General features: G+C 41.2%; 1 protein-coding gene across 2 annotated transcripts in view; it reads right to left on the bottom strand.

Moving 5' to 3' along the window:
* Positions 1-19,253, bottom strand: part of spopla (speckle type BTB/POZ protein like a) — a 110,473-nt gene that overhangs the window by 12,194 nt on the left and 79,026 nt on the right. The gene's annotated exons all lie outside the window — the stretch shown is intronic.

Genomic DNA, 19,253 nt, shown 5'->3' with positions numbered 1-19,253 from the left:
CTTGTTTGATAGCCTTGCGGAGGGAATAGCTGCACTGTTTGTATTCGGTCATGTTACCAGACACCTTGCCCTGATTAAAAGCAGTGGTTCGCGCTTTCAGTTTCACACGAATGCTGCCATCAATCCACGGTTTCTGGTTAGGGAATGTTTTAATCGTTGCTATGGGAACGACATCTTCAACGCACGTTCTAATGAACTCGCACACCGAATCAGTGTATTCGTCAATGTTATCTGACGCAATACGAAACATCTCCCAGTCCACGTGATGGAAGCAGTCTTGGAGTGTGGAGTCAGCTTGGTCGGACCAGCGTTGGACAGACCTCAGCGTGGGAGCCTCTTGTTTTAGTTTCTGTCTGTAGGCAGGGATCAACAAAATGGAGTCGTGGTCAGCTTTTCCGAAAGGGGGGCGGGGCAGGGCCTTATATGCGTCGCGGAAGTTAGAGTAACAATGATCCAAGGTCTTTCCACCCCTGGTTGCGCAATCGATATGCTGATAAAATTTCAGGTCATACAATAACTTACATAGTGATTCATATGTTGAAGATGTAAATAATATTTGTTGGTCTGTGGTGTGTAATGAGGAGCAACCAGACGCTGCACTTGACACATTTAAGAAACAACTTATTCCAGTTACTAATTACCCATTAAGAAAATGACTGTAAAAAAAGTTAAATCCCTGTGGGTTGATGAGGAATTGAAACATTGTATGGTTGAGAGGGATGAGGCAAAAGGAATGGCAAATAAGTCTGGCAGCACAACTGATTGGCAAACGTACTGCAAATTAAGAAATCATGTGACTAAACTGAATAAAAATAAACTATACTATGAAACAAAGATAAATTATATAAAGAATGATAGTAAAAAGCTTTGGGGCACCTTAAACAACATTTTGGGAAAAAAAGCAGACTCGGCTCCATTATTCATTGAAACAGATGGCTCATTCATCACAAAGCCCACTGATATTGCAAACTACTTTAATTACTTTTTCATTGACAAGATAAGCAAACTTAGGGATGACATGCCGGCAACAAACGCTGACACTACACATCCAAGTATATCTGACCAAATTACTTTTGAATTCCGTAAAGTGAGTGTGGAAGAGGTGAAAAAAAATTGTCAATCAACAATAACAAGCCACATCGGTGGATTGTTATAGCAGACGATATTGCCACTCCTATTTGCCACATCTTCAATTTAAGCCTACTAGAGAGTGTGTGGCCTTCAGGCCTGGAGGGAAGCTAAAGTCATTACGCTACCTAAGAATAGTAAAGCCCCCTTTACTGGCTCAAATAGCCAACCAATCAGCCTGTTACCAACCCTTAGTAAACTTCTGGAAAAAATTGTGTTTGACCAGATACAATGATATTTCACAGTATACTAATTGACAACAGAATTTCAGCAAGCTTTAGAGAAGGACAATCAACAAGCACAGCACTTACACAAATGACTGATGATTGGCTGAGAAAAATGTATCATAAAATGATTGTGGGGACTGTCTTGTTAGACTCGAATCAAATTGTATTTGTCACGTGCGCCAAATACAACAGGTGTCGACCTAACAGTGAAATGCTTACTTACAAGCCCATAACCAACAATGCAGTTTTAAGAAAATACCTAAACAAGTAAGAGTTAAGAATAACAAATAATTAAAGAGCAGCAGTAAATAACAAGAGCGAGGCTATATACAGGGGGTACCGGTACAGAGTCAATGTGGAGGCTATATACAGGGAGTACCGGTACAGAGTCAATGTGGAGGCTATATACAGGGGGTACCGGTACAGAGCTAATGTGCGGGGCACCGGTGTCGAGGTAATTGAGGTAATATGTAGATAGAGTTATTAAAGTGACTATGCATAGATAATAACAGAGTAGCAGCAGTGTAGAAGACAGGGGGAAGGGAGGGGGGGCAATGCAAATAGTTCGGGTAGCCATTTGATTAGATGTTCAGGAGTCTTATGGCTTCAGGGTAGAAGCTGTTTAGAAGCCTCTTGAACCTAGACTTGGCGCTCCGGTAGCAGATAAAACACCTTGACTAGGGTGGCTGGAGTCTGACAATGTTTAGGGCCCGTCTGAAGTTTGCTAGAGAGCATTTGGATGATCCAGAAGAAGATTGGGAGAATGTCATATGGTCAGATGAAACCAAAATATAACTTTTTGGTAAAAACTCAACTCGTCGTGTTTGGAGGACAAAGAATGCTGAGTTGCATCCAAAGAACACCATACCTACTGTGAAGCATGGGGGTGGAAACATCATGCTTTGGGGCTGTTTTTCTGCAAAGGGACCAGGACAACTGATCCGTGTAAAGGAAAGAATGAATGGGGCCATGTATCGTGAGATTTTGAGTGAAAACCTCCTTCCATCAGCAAGGGCATTGAAGATGAAACATGGCTGGGTCTTTCAGCATGACAATGATCCCAAACACACCGCCCGGGCAACGAAGGAGTGGCTTCGTAAGAAGCATTTCAAGGTCCTGGAGTGGCCTAGCCAGTCTCCAGATCTCAACCCCATAGAAAATATTTGAAGGGAGTTGAAAGTCTGTGTTGCCCAGCAACAGCCCCAAAACATCACTGATCTAGAGGTGATCTGCATGGAGGAATGGGCCAAAATACCAGCAACAGTGTGTGAAAACCTTGTGAAGACTTACAGAAAACATTTGATCTCTGTCATTGCCAACAAAGTGTATATAACAAAGTATTGAGATAAACTTTTGTTATTGACCAAATACTTATTTTCCACCATAATTTGCAAATAAATTCATTAAAAATCCTACAATGTGATTTTCTGGATTTTTTTTCTCATTTTGTCTATCATAGTTGAAGTGTACCTATGATGAAAATTACAGGCCTCTCTCATCTTTTTAAGTGGGAGAACTTGCACAATTGGTGGCTGACTAAATACGTGTTTGCTCCATTGTATGTGGTGGTATTGAACATGTTGTGTTGTGGGTATGTGCTGGTATTGAACATGTTGTGGATATGTGGTTGTATTGAACATGTTGTGTTGTGGATATGTGGTGGTATTGAACATGTTGTGTTGTGGATATGTGGTGGTATTAAACATGTTGTGGTATTGAACATGTTGTGTTGTGGATATGTGGTGTTATTGAACATGTTGTGGTATTGAACATGTTGTGAATATGTGGTGGTATTGAACATGTTGTGGATATGTGGTGGTATTGAACATGTTGTGGATATGTGGTGGTATTGAACATGTTGTGGATATGTGGTGGTATTGCACATGTTGTGTTGTGGATATGTGGTGGTATTGAACATGTTGTGTTGTGGATATGTGGTGGTATTGAACATGTTGTGTTGTGGATATGATGTGGTATTGAACATGTTGTGGATATGTTGTGGTATTAAACATGTTGTGTTGTGGATATGTGGTGGTATTGATTATGTTGTGGATATGTGGTGGTATTGAACATGTTGTGGATATGTGGCGGTATTGAACATGTTGTGTTGTGGATATGTGGTGGTATTGAACATGTTGTGTTGTGGATATGTGGTGGTATTGAACATGTGTTGTGGATATGATGTGGTATTGAACATGTTGTGGATATGTGGTGGTATTGAACATGTTGTGTTGTGGATATGTGGTGGTATTGAACATGTTGTGTTGTGGATATGTGGTGGTATTGAACATGTTGTGTTGTGGATATGCGCTGTTATTGAACATGCTGTGGATATGTGGTGGTATTGAACATGTGTTGTGGATATGTGGTGGTATTGAACATGTTGTGGATATGTGGTGGTATTGAACATGTGTTGTGGATATGTTGTGGTATTAAACATGTTGTGTTGTGGATATGTGGTGGTATTGAACATGTTGTGTTGTGGATATGTGGTGGTATTGAACATGTTGTGTTGTGGATATGTGGTGGTATTGAACATGTTGTGTTGTGGATATGCGCTGTTATTGAACATGCTGTGGATATGTGGTGGTATTGAACATGTGTTGTGGATATGTGGTGGTATTGAACATGTTGTGGATATGTGGTGGTATTGAACATGTTGTGTTGTGGATATGTGGTGGTATTGAACATGTTGTGTTGTGGATATGATGTGGTATTGAACATGTTGTGGATATGTGGTGGTATTGAACATGTTGTGTTGTGGATATGTGGTGGTATTGAATGTGTTGTGGATATGTGGTGGTATTGAACATGTTGTGTTGTGGATATGCGCTGGTATTGAACATGCTTTGGATATGTGGTGGTATTGAACATGTTGTGTTGTGGATATGTGGTGGTATTGAACATGTTGTGGATATGTTGTGGTATTAAACATGTTGTGTTGTGGATATGTGGTGGTATTGATTATGTTGTGGATATGTGGTGGTATATAACGTGTTGTGGATATGTGGTGGTATTGAACATGTTGTGTTGTGGATATGTGGTGGTATTGAACATGTTGTGTTGTGGATATGCGCTGTTATTAAACATGCTGTGGATATGTGGTGGTATTGAACATGTGTTGTGGATATGTGGTGGTATTGAACATGGTGTGGATATGTGGTGGTATTGAACATGTTGTGTTGTGGATATGTGGTGGTATTGAACATGTTGTGTTGTGGATATGATGTGGTATTGAACATGTTGTGGATATGTGGTGGTATTGAACATGTTGTGTTGTGGATATGTGGTGGTATTGAATGTGTTGTGGATATGTGGTGGTATTGAACATGTTGTGTTGTGGATATGCGCTGGTATTGAACATGCTTTGGATATGTGGTGGTATTGAACATGTTGTGTTGTGGATATGTGGTGGTATTGAACATGTTGTGTTGTGGATATGTGGTGGTATTGAACATGTTGTGGATATGTGTTGGTATTGAACATGTTGTGGATATGTGGTGGTATTAAACATGTTGTGGATATGTGGTGTTATTAAACATGTTGTGTTGTGGATATGTGGAGGTATTGAACATGTTGTGGATATGTGGTGGTATTGAACATGTGTTGTGGATATGTGGAGGTATTGAACATGTTGTGGATATGTGGTGATATTGAACATGTTGTGGATATGTGGTGGTATTAAACATGTTGTGGATATGTGGTGTTATTAAACATGTTGTGTTGTGGATATGTGGAGGTATTGAACATGTTGTGGATATGTGGTGGTATTGAACATGTGTTGTGGATATGTGGAGGTATTTAACATGTTGTGGAAATGTGGTGGTATTGAACATGTTGTGGATATGTGGAGGTATTGAACATGTTGTGAGTATGTGTTGGTATTGAACATGTTGTGGATATGTGGAGGTATTTAACATGTTGTGGATATGTGGAGGTATTAAACATGTTGTGGATATGTGGTGGTATTGAACATGTTGTGGATGTGTGGAGGTATTGAACATGTTGTGAGTATGTGGAGGTATTGAACATGTTGTGAGTATGTGGAGGTATTGAACATGTTGTGTTGTGGATATGTGGTGGTATTGAACATGTTTTGTTGTGGATATGTGGGGGTATTTTACATGTTGTGGATATGTGGTGGTATTGAACATGTTGTGGATATGTGGAGGTATTGAACATCTTGTGGATATGTGGTGGTATTGAACATGTTGTGATGTGGATATGTGGTGGTATTAAACATTTTGTGTTGTGGATATGTGGGGGTATTGAACATGTTGTGGATATGTGGTGGTATTGAACATGTTGTGTTGTGGATATGTGGTGGTATTGAACATGTGTTGTGGATATGTGGTGTTATTGAACATGGGGGATATGTGGTGGTATTGAACATGTTGTGTTGTGGATATGTGGTGGTATTGAACATGTTGTGGTATTGAACATGTTGCGGATATGTGGTGGTATTAAACATGGGGATATGTGGTGGTATTGAACATGTTGTGTTGTGGATATGTGGTGGTATTGAACATGTTGTGTTGTGGATATGTGGTGTTATTGAATGTGTTGTAGATATGTGGTGATATTGAACACGTTGTGGATATGTTGTGGTATTAAACATGTTGTGTTGTGGATATGTGGTGGTATTGAATATGTTGAGGATATGTTGTGGTATTAAACATGTTGTGTTGTGGATATGTGGTGGTATTGAACATGTGTTGTGGATATCAAATCAAATTTTATTTGTCACATACACATGGTTAGCAGATGTTAATGCGAGTGTAGCGAAATGCTTGTGCTTCTAGTTCTGACAATGCATTAATAACAAGTAATCTAACTAACAATTCCAAAACTACTGTCTTGTACACAGTGTAAGGGGATAAAGAATATGTACATAAGGATATATGAATGAGTGATGGTACAGAGCAGCATAGGCAAGATACAGTAGATGGTATCGAGTACAGTATGTACAAATGAGATGAGTATGTAAACAAAGTGGCATAGTTTAAAGTGGCTAGTGATGCATGTATTACATAAGGATACAGTCGATGATATAGAGTACAGTATATACGTATGCATATGAGATGAATAATGTAGGGTAAGTAACATTATATAAGGTAGCATTGTTTAAAGTGGCTAGTGATATATTTACATCATTTCCCATCAATTCCCATTATTAAAGTGGCTGGAGTTGAGTCAGTGTCAGTGTGTTGGCAGCAGCCACTCAGTGTTAGTGGTGGCTGTTTAACAGTCTGATGGCCTTGAGATAGAAGCTGTTTTTCAGTCTCTCGGTCCCAGCTCATCTGTAGAAGTTTGTGAGTGCTTTTGGTGACAAGCCGAATTTCTTCAGCCTCCTGAGGATGAAGAGGCGCTGCTGCGCCTTCTTCACGATGCTGTCTGTGTGAGTGGACCAATTCAGTTTGTCTGTGATGTGTATGCCGAGGAACTTAAAACTTGCTACCCTCTCCACTACCGTTCCATCGATGTGGATAGGGGGGTGTTCCCTCTGCTGTTTCCTGAAGTCCACAATCATCTCCTTAGTTTTGTTGACGTTGAGTGTGAGGTTATTTTCCTGACACCACACTCCGAGGGTCCTCACCTCCTCCCTGTAGGCCGTCTCGTCGTTGTTGGTAATCAAGCCTACCACTGTTGTGTCGTCCGCAAACTTGATGATTGAGTTGGAGGCGTGCGTGGCCACGCAGTCGTGGGTGAACAGGGAGTACAGGAGAGGGCTCAGAACGCACCCTTGTGGGGCCCCAGTGTTGAGGATCAGCGGGGAGGAGATGTTGTTGCCTACCCTCACCACCTGGGGGCGGCCCGTCAGGAAGTCCAGTACCCAGTTGCACAGGGCGGGGTCGAGACCCAGGGTCTCGAGCTTGATGACGAGCTTGGAGGGTACTATGGTGTTGAATGCCGAGCTGTAGTCGATGAACAGCATTCTCACATAGGTATTCCTCTTGTCCAGATGGGTTAGGGCAGTGTGCAGTGTGGTTGAGATTGCATCGTCTGTGGACCTATTTGGGCCGTAAGCAAATTGGAGTGGGTCTAGGGTGTCAGGTAGGGTGGAGGTGATATGGTCCTTGACTAGTCTCTCAAAGCACTTCATGATGACGGATGTGAGTGCTACGGGGCGGTAGTCGTTTAGCTCAGTTACCTTAGCTTTCTTGGGAACAGGAACAATGGTGGCCCTCTTGAAGCATGTGGGAACAGCAGACTGGTATAGGGATTGATTGAATATGTCTGTAAACACACCGGCCAGCTGGTCTGCGCATGCTCTGAGGGCGCGGCTGGGGATGCCGTCTGGGCCTGCAGCCTTGCGAGGGTTAACACGTTTAAATGTCTTACTCACCTCGGCTGCAGTGAAGGAGAGACCGCATGTTTTCGTAGCAGGCCGTGTCAGTGGCACTGTATTGTCCTCAAAGCGGGCAAAAAAGTAATTTAGTCTGCATGGGAGCAAGACATCCTGGTCCGTGACTGGGCTGGATTTCTTCCTGTAGTCCGTGATTGACTGTAGACCCTGCCACATGCCTCTTGTGTCTGAGCCGTTGAATTGAGATTCTACTTTGTCTCTGTACTGGCGCTTAGCTTGTTTGATAGCCTTGCGGAGGGAATAGCTGCACTGTTTGTATTCGGTCATGTTACCAGACACCTTGCCCTGATTAAAAGCAGTGGTTCGCGCTTTCAGTTTCACACGAATGCTGCCATCAATCCACGGTTTCTGGTTAGGGAATGTTTTAATCGTTGCTATGGGAACGACATCTTCAACGCACGTTCTAATGAACTCGCACACCGAATCAGTGTATTCGTCAATGTTATCTGACGCAATACGAAACATCTCCCAGTCCACGTGATGGAAGCAGTCTTGGAGTGTGGAGTCAGCTTGGTCGGACCAGCGTTGGACAGACCTCAGCGTGGGAGCCTCTTGTTTTAGTTTCTGTCTGTAGGCAGGGATCAACAAAATGGAGTCGTGGTCAGCTTTTCCGAAAGGGGGGCGGGGCAGGGCCTTATATGCGTCGCGGAAGTTAGAGTAACAATGATCCAAGGTCTTTCCACCCCTGGTTGCGCAATCGATATGCTGATAAAATTTAGGGAGTCTTGTTTTCAGATTAACCTTGTTAAAATCCCCAGCTACAATGAATGCAGCCTCCGGATAAATCGTTTCCAGTTTCCAGACCGCCTCGTTTCCCTCTCTTTCGGAGTCGTTTTTTTGGGTCGCTGCATAGCGTCCACTCCGTTGTCCTGTTTGTAAGGCAGAACACAGGATCCGCGTCGCGAAAAACATATTCTTGGTCGTACTGATGGTGAGTTGACGCTGATCTTATATTCAGTAGTTCTTCTCGACTGTATGTAATGAAACCTAAGATGACCTGGGGTACTAATGTAAGAAATAACACGTAAAAAAACAAAAAACTGCATAGTTTCCTAGGAACGCGAAGCGAGGCGGCCATCTCTGTCGGCGCCGGAAGTTCAGGGATATGTGGTGGGTTTGAACATGTTGTGGATATGTTGTGGTATTAAACATGCTGTGTTGTGGAAATGTGGTGGTATTGAACATGTTGTGATGTGGATATGTGGTGGTGTTGAACATGTTGTGGATATGTTGTGGTATTAAACATGCTGTGTTGTGGAAATGTGGTGGTATTGAACATGTTGTGATGTGGATATGTGGTGGTGTTGAACATGTTGTGGATATGTTGTGGTATTGAACATGATGTGGATATGTGGTAGTATTGAACATGTGTTGTGGATTTGTGGTAGTATTGAACATGTGTTGGTATTGAACATCTTGTGGATATGTTGTGGTATTAAACATGTTGTGTTGTGGATATGTGGTGGTATTGATTATGTTATGGATATGTGGTGTTATTGAACATGTTGTGTTGTGGATATGTGGTGGTATTGAACATGTTGTGTTGTGGATATGTGGAGGTATTGAACATGTTGTGGATATGTGGTGGTATTGAACATGTTGTGGATATGTGGAGCTATTGAACATGTTGTGGGAATGTGGAGGTATTGAACATGTTGTGTTGTGGATATGTGGTGGTATTGAACATGTTGTGTTGTGGATATGTGGTGGTATTGAACGTGTTGTGGATATGTGGTGGTATTGAACATGTTGTGTTGTGGATATGTGGGGGTATTGAACATGTAGTGGATATGTGGTGGTATTGAACATGTTGTGTTGTGGATATGTGGGGGTATTGAAAATGTTGTGGATATGTGGTGGTATTGAACATGTTGTGGATATGTGGTGGTATTGACGTGTTGTGTTGTGGATATGTGGTGGTATTGATTATGTTATGGATATGTGGTGGTATTGAACATGTTGTGTTGTGGATATGTGGTGGTATTGAACATGTGTTGTGGATATGTGGAGGTATTGAACATGTTGTGGATATGTGGTGTTATTGAACATGTTGTGGATATGTGGAGGTATTGAACATGTTGTGGATATGTGGAGGCATTGAACATGTTGTGGATATGTGGAGGTATTGAACATGTTGTGGAGATGTGGGGTTATTGAACATGTTGTGGAGATGTGGGGGTATTGAACATGTTGTGGATATGTGGTGGTATTGAACATGTTGTGGGTATGTGGAGCTATTGAACATGTTGTGGGTATGTGGAGGTATTGAACATGTTGTGTTGTGCATATGTGGTGGTATTGAACATGTTGTGTTGTGGATATGTGGTGGTATTGAACATGTTGTGTTGTGGATATGTGGTGGTATTGATTATGTTATGGATATGTGGTGGTATTGAACATGTTGTGTTGTGGATATGTGGTGGTATTGAACATGTTGTGTTGTGGATATGTGGAGGTATTGAACATGTTGTGGATATGTGGTGGTATTGAACATGTTGTGGATATGTGGAGGTATTGAACATGTTGTGGATATGTGGAGGCATTGAACATGTTGTGGATATGTGGAGCTATTGAACATGTTGTGGGAATGTGGAGGTATTGAACATGTTGTGTTGTGGATATGTGGTGGTATTGAACATGTTGTGTTGTGGATATGTGGTGGTATTGAACGTGTTGTGGATATGTGGTGGTATTGAACATGTTGTGTTGTGGATATGTGGGGGTATTGAACATGTAGTGGATATGTGGTGGTATTGAACATGTTGTGTTGTGGATATGTGGGGGTATTGAAAATGTTGTGGATATGTGGTGGTATTGAACATGTTGTGGATATGTGGTGGTATTGACGTGTTGTGTTGTGGATATGTGGTGGTATTGATTATGTTATGGATATGTGGTGGTATTGAACATGTTGTGTTGTGGATATGTGGTGGTATTGAACATGTGTTGTGGATATGTGGAGGTATTGAACATGTTGTGGATATGTGGTGTTATTGAACATGTTGTGGATATGTGGAGGTATTGAACATGTTGTGGATATGTGGAGGCATTGAACATGTTGTGGATATGTGGAGGTATTGAACATGTTGTGGAGATGTGGGGTTATTGAACATGTTGTGGAGATGTGGGGGTATTGAACATGTTGTGGATATGTGGTGGTATTGAACATGTTGTGGGTATGTGGAGCTATTGAACATGTTGTGGGTATGTGGAGGTATTGAACATGTTGTGTTGTGCATATGTGGTGGTATTGAACATGTTGTGTTGTGGATATGTGGTGGTATTGAACATGTTGTGTTGTGGATATGTGGTGGTATTGATTATGTTATGGATATGTGGTGGTATTGAACATGTTGTGTTGTGGATATGTGGTGGTATTGAACATGTTGTGTTGTGGATATATGGAGGTATTGAACATGTTGTGGATATGTGGTGGTATTGAACATGTTGTGGATATGTGGAGGTATTGAACATGTTGTGGATATGTGGAGGCATTGAACATGTTGTGGATATGTGGAGGTATTGAACATGTTGTGGAGATGTGGGGGTATTGAACATGTTGTGGAGATGTGGGGGTATTGAACATGTTGTGGATATGCGGTGGTATTGAACATGTTGTGGGTATGTGGAGCTATTGAACATGTTGTGGGTTTGTGGAGGTATTGAACATGTTGTGGAGATGTGGGGGTATTGAACATGTTGTGGAGATGTGGGGGTATTGAACATGTGGATATGTGGTGGTATTGAACATGTTGTGGGTATGTGGAGGTATTGAACATGTTGTGTTGTGCATATGTGGTGGTATTGAACATGTTGTGTTGTGGATATGTGGTGGTATTGAACATGTTGTGGATATGTGGTGGTATTGAACATGTTGGGGATATGTGGAGGTATTGAACATGTTGTGGATATGTGGCTGTATTGAACATGTTGTGGATATGTGGTGGTATTGATTATGTTATGGATATGCGGTGGTATTGAACATGTTGTGTTGTGGATATGTGGTGGTATTGAACATGTTGTGTTGAGGATATGTGGAGGTATTGAACATGTTGTGGATATGTGGAGGTATTGAACATGTTGTGGATATGTGGAGGCATTGAACATGTTGTGGATATGTGGAGGTATTGAACATGTTGTGGAGATGTGGGGGTATTGAACATGTTGTGGAGATGTGGGGGTATTGAACATGTTGTGTTGTGGATATGTGGGGGTATTGAACATGTTGTGGATATGTGGTAGTATTGAACATGTTCAACACCTGCACATATCCACAACATGTTGTGATGTGGATATGTGGTGGTATTGATTATGTTATGGATATGTGGTGGTATTGAACATGTTGTGTTGTGGATATGGGGTGGTATTGAACAAGTTGTGTTGTGGATATGTGGAGGTATTGAACATGTTGTGGATATGTGGAGCTATTGAACATGTTGTGGGAATGTGGAGGTATTGAACAATACCTGCACATATCCACAACATGTTGTGATATGGATATGTGGTGGTATTGAACATGTTGTGGGTATGTGGAGGTATTGAACATGTTGTGTTGTGCATATGTGGTGGTATTGAACATGTTGTGTTGTGGATATGTGGTGGTATTGAAAATGTTGTGGATATGTGGTGGTATTGAACATGTTGGGGATATGTGGAGGTATTGAACATGTTGTGGATATGTGGTGGTATTGAACATGTTGTGGATATGTGGAGGTATTGAACATGTTGTGGATATGTGGTGGTATTGAACATGTTGCGTTGTGGATATGTGGAGGTATTGAACATGTTGTGGATATGTGGAGCTATTGAACAATACCTGCACATATCCACAACATGTTGTGATGTGGATATGTGGTGGTATTGAACATGCTGTGGGAATGTGGAGGTATTGAACAATACCTGCACATATCCACAACATGTTGTGATGTGGATATGTGGTGGTATTGAACATGTTGTGGGTATGTGGAGGTATTGAACATGTTGTGTTGTGCATATGTGGTGGTATTGAACATGTTGTGTTGTGGATATGTGGTGGTATTGAACATGTTGGGGATATGTGGAGGTATTGAACATGTTGTGGATATGTGGCGGTATTGAACATGTTGTGGATATGTGGAGGTATTGAACATGTTGTGGATATGTGGTGGTATTAAACATGTTGTGGATATGTGGTGGTATTGAACAAGTTGTGTTGTGGATATGTGGGGGTATTGAACATGTTGTGGATATGTGGTAGTATTGAACATGTTCAATACCTGCACATATCCACAACATGTTGTGATGTGGATATGTGGTGGCATTGATTATGTTATGGATATGTGGTGGTATTGAACATGTTGTGTTGTGGATATGTGGTGGTATTGAACATGTTGCGTTGTGGATATGTGGAGGTATTGAACATGCTGTGGATATGTGGTGGTATTGAACATGTTGTGGATATGTGGTGGTATTGAACATGTTGCGTTGTGGATATGTGGAGGTATTGAACATGCTGTGGATATGTGGTGGTATTGAACATGTTGTGGATATGTGGTGGTATTGAACATGTTGTGTTGTGGATATGTGGTGGTATTGAACATGTTGTGTTGTGGATATGTGGTGGTATTGAACATGTTGTGTTGTGGATATGTGGAGGTATTGAACATGTTGTGGATATTTGATGGTATTGAACATGTTGTGGATATGTGGAGGTATTGAACATGTTGTGGATATGTGGAGGCATTGAACATGTTGTGGATATGTGGAGGTATTGAACATGTTGAGATGTGGGGGTATTGAACATGTTGTGGAGATGTGGGGGTATTGAACATGTTGTGGGTTTGTGGAGGTATTGAACATGTTGTGTTGTGCATATGTGGTGGTATTGAACATGTTGTGTTGTGGATATGTGGGGGTATTGAACATGTAGTGGATATGTGGTGGTATTGAACATGTTGTGTTGTGGATATGTGGGGGTATTGAAAATGTTGTGGATATGTGGTGGTATTGAACATGTTGTGGATATGTGGTGGTATTGACGTGTTGTGTTGTGGATATGTGGTGGTATTGATTATGTTATGGATATGTGGTGGTATTGAACATGTTGTGTTGTGGATATGTGGTGGTATTGAACATGTGTTGTGGATATGTGGAGGTATTGAACATGTTGTGGATATGTGGTGTTATTGAACATGTTGTGGATATGTGGAGGTATTGAACATGTTGTGGATATGTGGAGGCATTGAACATGTTGTGGATATGTGGAGGTATTGAACATGTTGTGGAGATGTGGGGTTATTGAACATGTTGTGGAGATGTGGGGGTATTGAACATGTTGTGGATATGTGGTGGTATTGAACATGTTGTGGGTATGTGGAGCTATTGAACATGTTGTGGGTATGTGGAGGTATTGAACATGTTGTGTTGTGCATATGTGGTGGTATTGAACATGTTGTGTTGTGGATATGTGGTGGTATTGAACATGTTGTGTTGTGGATATGTGGTGGTATTGATTATGTTATGGATATGTGGTGGTATTGAACATGTTGTGTTGTGGATATGTGGTGGTATTGAACATGTTGTGTTGTGGATATATGGAGGTATTGAACATGTTGTGGATATGTGGTGGTATTGAACATGTTGTGGATATGTGGAGGTATTGAACATGTTGTGGATATGTGGAGGCATTGAACATGTTGTGGATATGTGGAGGTATTGAACATGTTGTGGAGATGTGGGGGTATTGAACATGTTGTGGAGATGTGGGGGTATTGAACATGTTGTGGATATGCGGTGGTATTGAACATGTTGTGGGTATGTGGAGCTATTGAACATGTTGTGGGTTTGTGGAGGTATTGAACATGTTGTGGAGATGTGGGGGTATTGAACATGTTGTGGAGATGTGGGGGTATTGAACATGTGGATATGTGGTGGTATTGAACATGTTGTGGGTATGTGGAGGTATTGAACATGTTGTGTTGTGCATATGTGGTGGTATTGAACATGTTGTGTTGTGGATATGTGGTGGTATTGAACATGTTGTGGATATGTGGTGGTATTGAACATGTTGGGGATATGTGGAGGTATTGAACATGTTGTGGATATGTGGCTGTATTGAACATGTTGTGGATATGTGGTGGTATTGATTATGTTATGGATATGCGGTGGTATTGAACATGTTGTGTTGTGGATATGTGGTGGTATTGAACATGTTGTGTTGAGGATATGTGGAGGTATTGAACATGTTGTGGATATGTGGAGGTATTGAACATGTTGTGGATATGTGGAGGCATTGAACATGTTGTGGATATGTGGAGGTATTGAACATGTTGTGGAGATGTGGGGGTATTGAACATGTTGTGGAGATGTGGGGGTATTGAACATGTTGTGTTGTGGATATGTGGGGGTATTGAACATGTTGTGGATATGTGGTAGTATTGAACATGTTCAACACCTGCACATATCCACAACATGTTGTGATGTGGATATGTGGTGGTATTGATTATGTTATGGATATGTGGTGGTATTGAACATGTTGTGTTGTGGATATGGGGTGGTATTGAACAAGTTGTGTTGTGGATATGTGGAGGTATTGAACATGTTGTGGATATGTGGAGCTATTGAACATGTTGTGGGAATGTGGAGGTATTGAACAATACCTGCACATATCCACAACATGTTGTGATATGGATATGTGGTGGTATTGAACATGTTGTGGGTATGTGGAGGTATTGAACATGTTGTGTTGTGCATATGTGGTGGTATTGAACATGTTGTGTTGTGGATATGTGGTGGTATTGAAAATGTTGTGGATATGTGGTGGTATTGAACATGTTGGGGATATGTGGAGGTATTGAACATGTTGTGGATATGTGGTGGTATTGAACATGTTGTGGATATGTGGAGGTATTGAACATGTTGTGGATATGTGGTGGTATTAAACATGTTGTGGATATGTGGTGGTATTGAACATGTTGTGTTGTGGATATGTGGGGGTATTGAACATGTTGTGGATATGTGGTAGTATTGAACATGTTCAATACCTGCACATATCCACAACATGTTGTGATGTGGATATGTGGTGGTATTGATTATGTTATGGATATGTGGTGGTATTGAACATGTTGTGTTGTGGATATGTGGTGGTATTGAACATGTTGCGTTGTGGATATGTGGAGGTATTGAACATGTTGTGGATATGTGGAGCTATTGAACAATACCTGCACATATCCACAACATGTTGTGATGTGGATATGTGGTGGTATTGAACATGCTGTGGGAATGTGGAGGTATTGAACAATACCTGCACATATCCACAACATGTTGTGATGTGGATATGTGGTGGTATTGAACATGTTGTGGGTATGTGGAGGTATTGAACATGTTGTGTTGTGCATATGTGGTGGTATTGAACATGTTGTGTTGTGGATATGTGGTGGTATTGAACATGTTGTGGATATGTGGTGGTATTGAACATGTTGGGGATATGTGGAGGTATTGAACATGTTGTGGATATGTGGCGGTATTGAACATGTTGTGGATATGTGGAGGTATTGAACATGTTGTGGATATGTGGTGGTATTAAACATGTTGTGGATATGTGGTGGTATTGAACAAGTTGTGTTGTGGATATGTGGGGGTATTGAACATGTTGTGGATATGTGGTAGTATTGAACATGTTCAATACCTGCACATATCCACAACATGTTGTGATGTGGATATGTGGTGGCATTGATTATGTTATGGATATGTGGTGGTATTGAACATGTTGTGTTGTGGATATGTGGTGGTATTGAACATGTTGCGTTGTGGATATGTGGAGGTATTGAACATGCTGTGGATATGTGGTGGTATTGAACATGTTGTGGATATGTGGTGGTATTGAACATGTTGCGTTGTGGATATGTGGAGGTATTGAACATGCTGTGGATATGTGGTGGTATTGAACATGTTGTGGATATGTGGTGGTATTGAACATGTTGTGTTGTGGATATGTGGTGGTATTGAACATGTTGTGTTGTGGATATGTGGTGGTATTGAACATGTTGTGTTGTGGATATGTGGAGGTATTGAACATGTTGTGGATATTTGATGGTATTGAACATGTTGTGGATATGTGGAGGTATTGAACATGTTGTGGATATGTGGAGGCATTGAACATGTTGTGGATATGTGGAGGTATTGAACATGTTGAGATGTGGGGGTATTGAACATGTTGTGGAGATGTGGGGGTATTGAACATGTTGTGGGTTTGTGGAGGTATTGAACATGTTGTGTTGTGCATATGTGGTGGTATTGAACATGTTGTGTTGTGGATATGTGGTGGTATTGAACATGTTGTGGATATGTGGTGGTATTGAACATGTTGGGGATATGTGGAGGTATTGAACATGTTGTGGATATGTGGTGGTATTGAACATGTTGTGGATATGTGGTGGTATTGAACATGTTGTGTTGTGGATATGTGGGGGTATTGAACATGTTGTGGGTATGTGGAGGTATTGAACATGTTGTGTTGTGCATATGTGGTGGTATTGAACATGTTGTGTTGTGGATATGTGGTGGCATTGAACATGTTGTGGATATGAGGTGGTATTGAACATGTTGTGGATATATGGAGGTATTGAACATGTTGTGGATATGTGGTGGTATTGAACATGTTGTGGATATGTGGGGGTATTGAACATGTTGTGTTGTGGATATGTGGGGGTATTGAACATGTTGTGGATATGTGGTAGTATTGAACATGTTCAATACCTGCACATATCCACAACATGTTGTGATGTGGATATGTGGGGGTATTAAACATGTTGTGTTGTGGATATTTGGTGGTATTGAACATGTTGTGATGTGGATATTTGGTGGTATTGAACATGTTGTGGATATGTGGTGGTATTGAACATGTTGTGTTGTGGATATGTGGGGGTATTGAAAATGTTGTGGATATGTGGTGGTATTGAACATGTTGTGGATATGTGGTGGTATTGACGTGTTGTGTTGTGGATATGTGGTGGTATTGATTATGTTATGGATATGTGGTGGTATTGAACATGTTGTGTTGTGGATATGTGGTGGTATTGAACATGTGTTGTGGATATGTGGAGGTATTGAACATGTTGTGGATATGTGGTGTTATTGAACATGTTGTGGATATGTGGAGGTATTGAACATGTTGTGGATATGTGGAGGCATTGAACATGTTGTGGATATGTGGAGGTATTGAACATGTTGTGGAGATGTGGGGTTATTGAACATGTTGTGGAGATGTGGGGGTATTGAACATGTTGTGGATATGTGGTGGTATTGAACATGTTGTGGGTATGTGGAGCTATTGAACATGTTGTGGGTATGTGGAGGTATTGAACATGTTGTGTTGTGCATATGTGGTGGTATTGAACATGTTGTGTTGTGGATATGTGGTGGTATTGAACATGTTGTGTTGTGGATATGTGGTGGTATTGATTATGTTATGGATATGTGGTGGTATTGAACATGTTGTGTTGTGGATATGTGGTGGTATTGAACATGTTGTGTTGTGGATATATGGAGGTATTGAACATGTTGTGGATATGTGGTGGTATTGAACATGTTGTGGATATGTGGAGGTATTGAACATGTTGTGGATATGTGGAGGCATTGAACATGTTGTGGATATGTGGAGGTATTGAACATGTTGTGGAGATGTGGGGGTATTGAACATGTTGTGGAGATGTGGGGGTATTGAACATGTTGTGGATATGCGGTGGTATTGAACATGTTGTGGGTATGTGGAGCTATTGAACATGTTGTGGGTTTGTGGAGGTATTGAACATGTTGTGGAGATGTGGGGGTATTGAACATGTGGAGATGTGGGGGTATTGAACATGTGGATATGTGGTGGTATTGAACATGTTGTGGGTATGTGGAGGTATTGAACATGTTGTGTTGTGCATATGTGGTGGTATTGAACATGTTGTGTTGTGGATATGTGGTGGTATTGAACATGTTGTGGATATGTGGTGGTATTGAACATGTTGGGGATATGTGGAGGTATTGAACATGTTGTGGATATGTGGCTGTATTGAACATGTTGTGGATATGTGGTGGTATTGATTATGTTATGGATATGCGGTGGTATTGAACATGTTGTGTTGTGGATATGTGGTGGTATTGAACATGTTGTGTTGAGGATATGTGGAGGTATTGAACATGTTGTGGATATGTGGAGGTATTGAACATGTTGTGGATATGTGGAGGCATTGAACATGTTGTGGATATGTGGAGGTATTGAACATGTTGTGGAGATGTGGGGGTATTGAACATGTTGTGGAGATGTGGGGGTATTGAACATGTTGTGTTGTGGATATGTGGGGGTATTGAACATGTTGTGGATATGTGGTAGTATTGAACATGTTCAACACCTGCACATATCCACAACATGTTGTGATGTGGATATGTGGTGGTATTGATTATGTTATGGATATGTGGTGGTATTGAACATGTTGTGTTGTGGATATGGGGTGGTATTGAACAAGTTGTGTTGTGGATATGTGGAGGTATTGAACATGTTGTGG

Source organism: Oncorhynchus mykiss, chromosome 22 (genome assembly GCF_057628025.1).
Source record: "Oncorhynchus mykiss isolate SJ-2025 chromosome 22, ASM5762802v1, whole genome shotgun sequence".
NCBI classification, from domain to species: Eukaryota; Metazoa; Chordata; class Actinopteri; order Salmoniformes; family Salmonidae; genus Oncorhynchus; species Oncorhynchus mykiss.
Note: the sequence above shows the minus strand (reverse complement) of the source record. Positions and strands in the feature narration are given on the sequence as shown.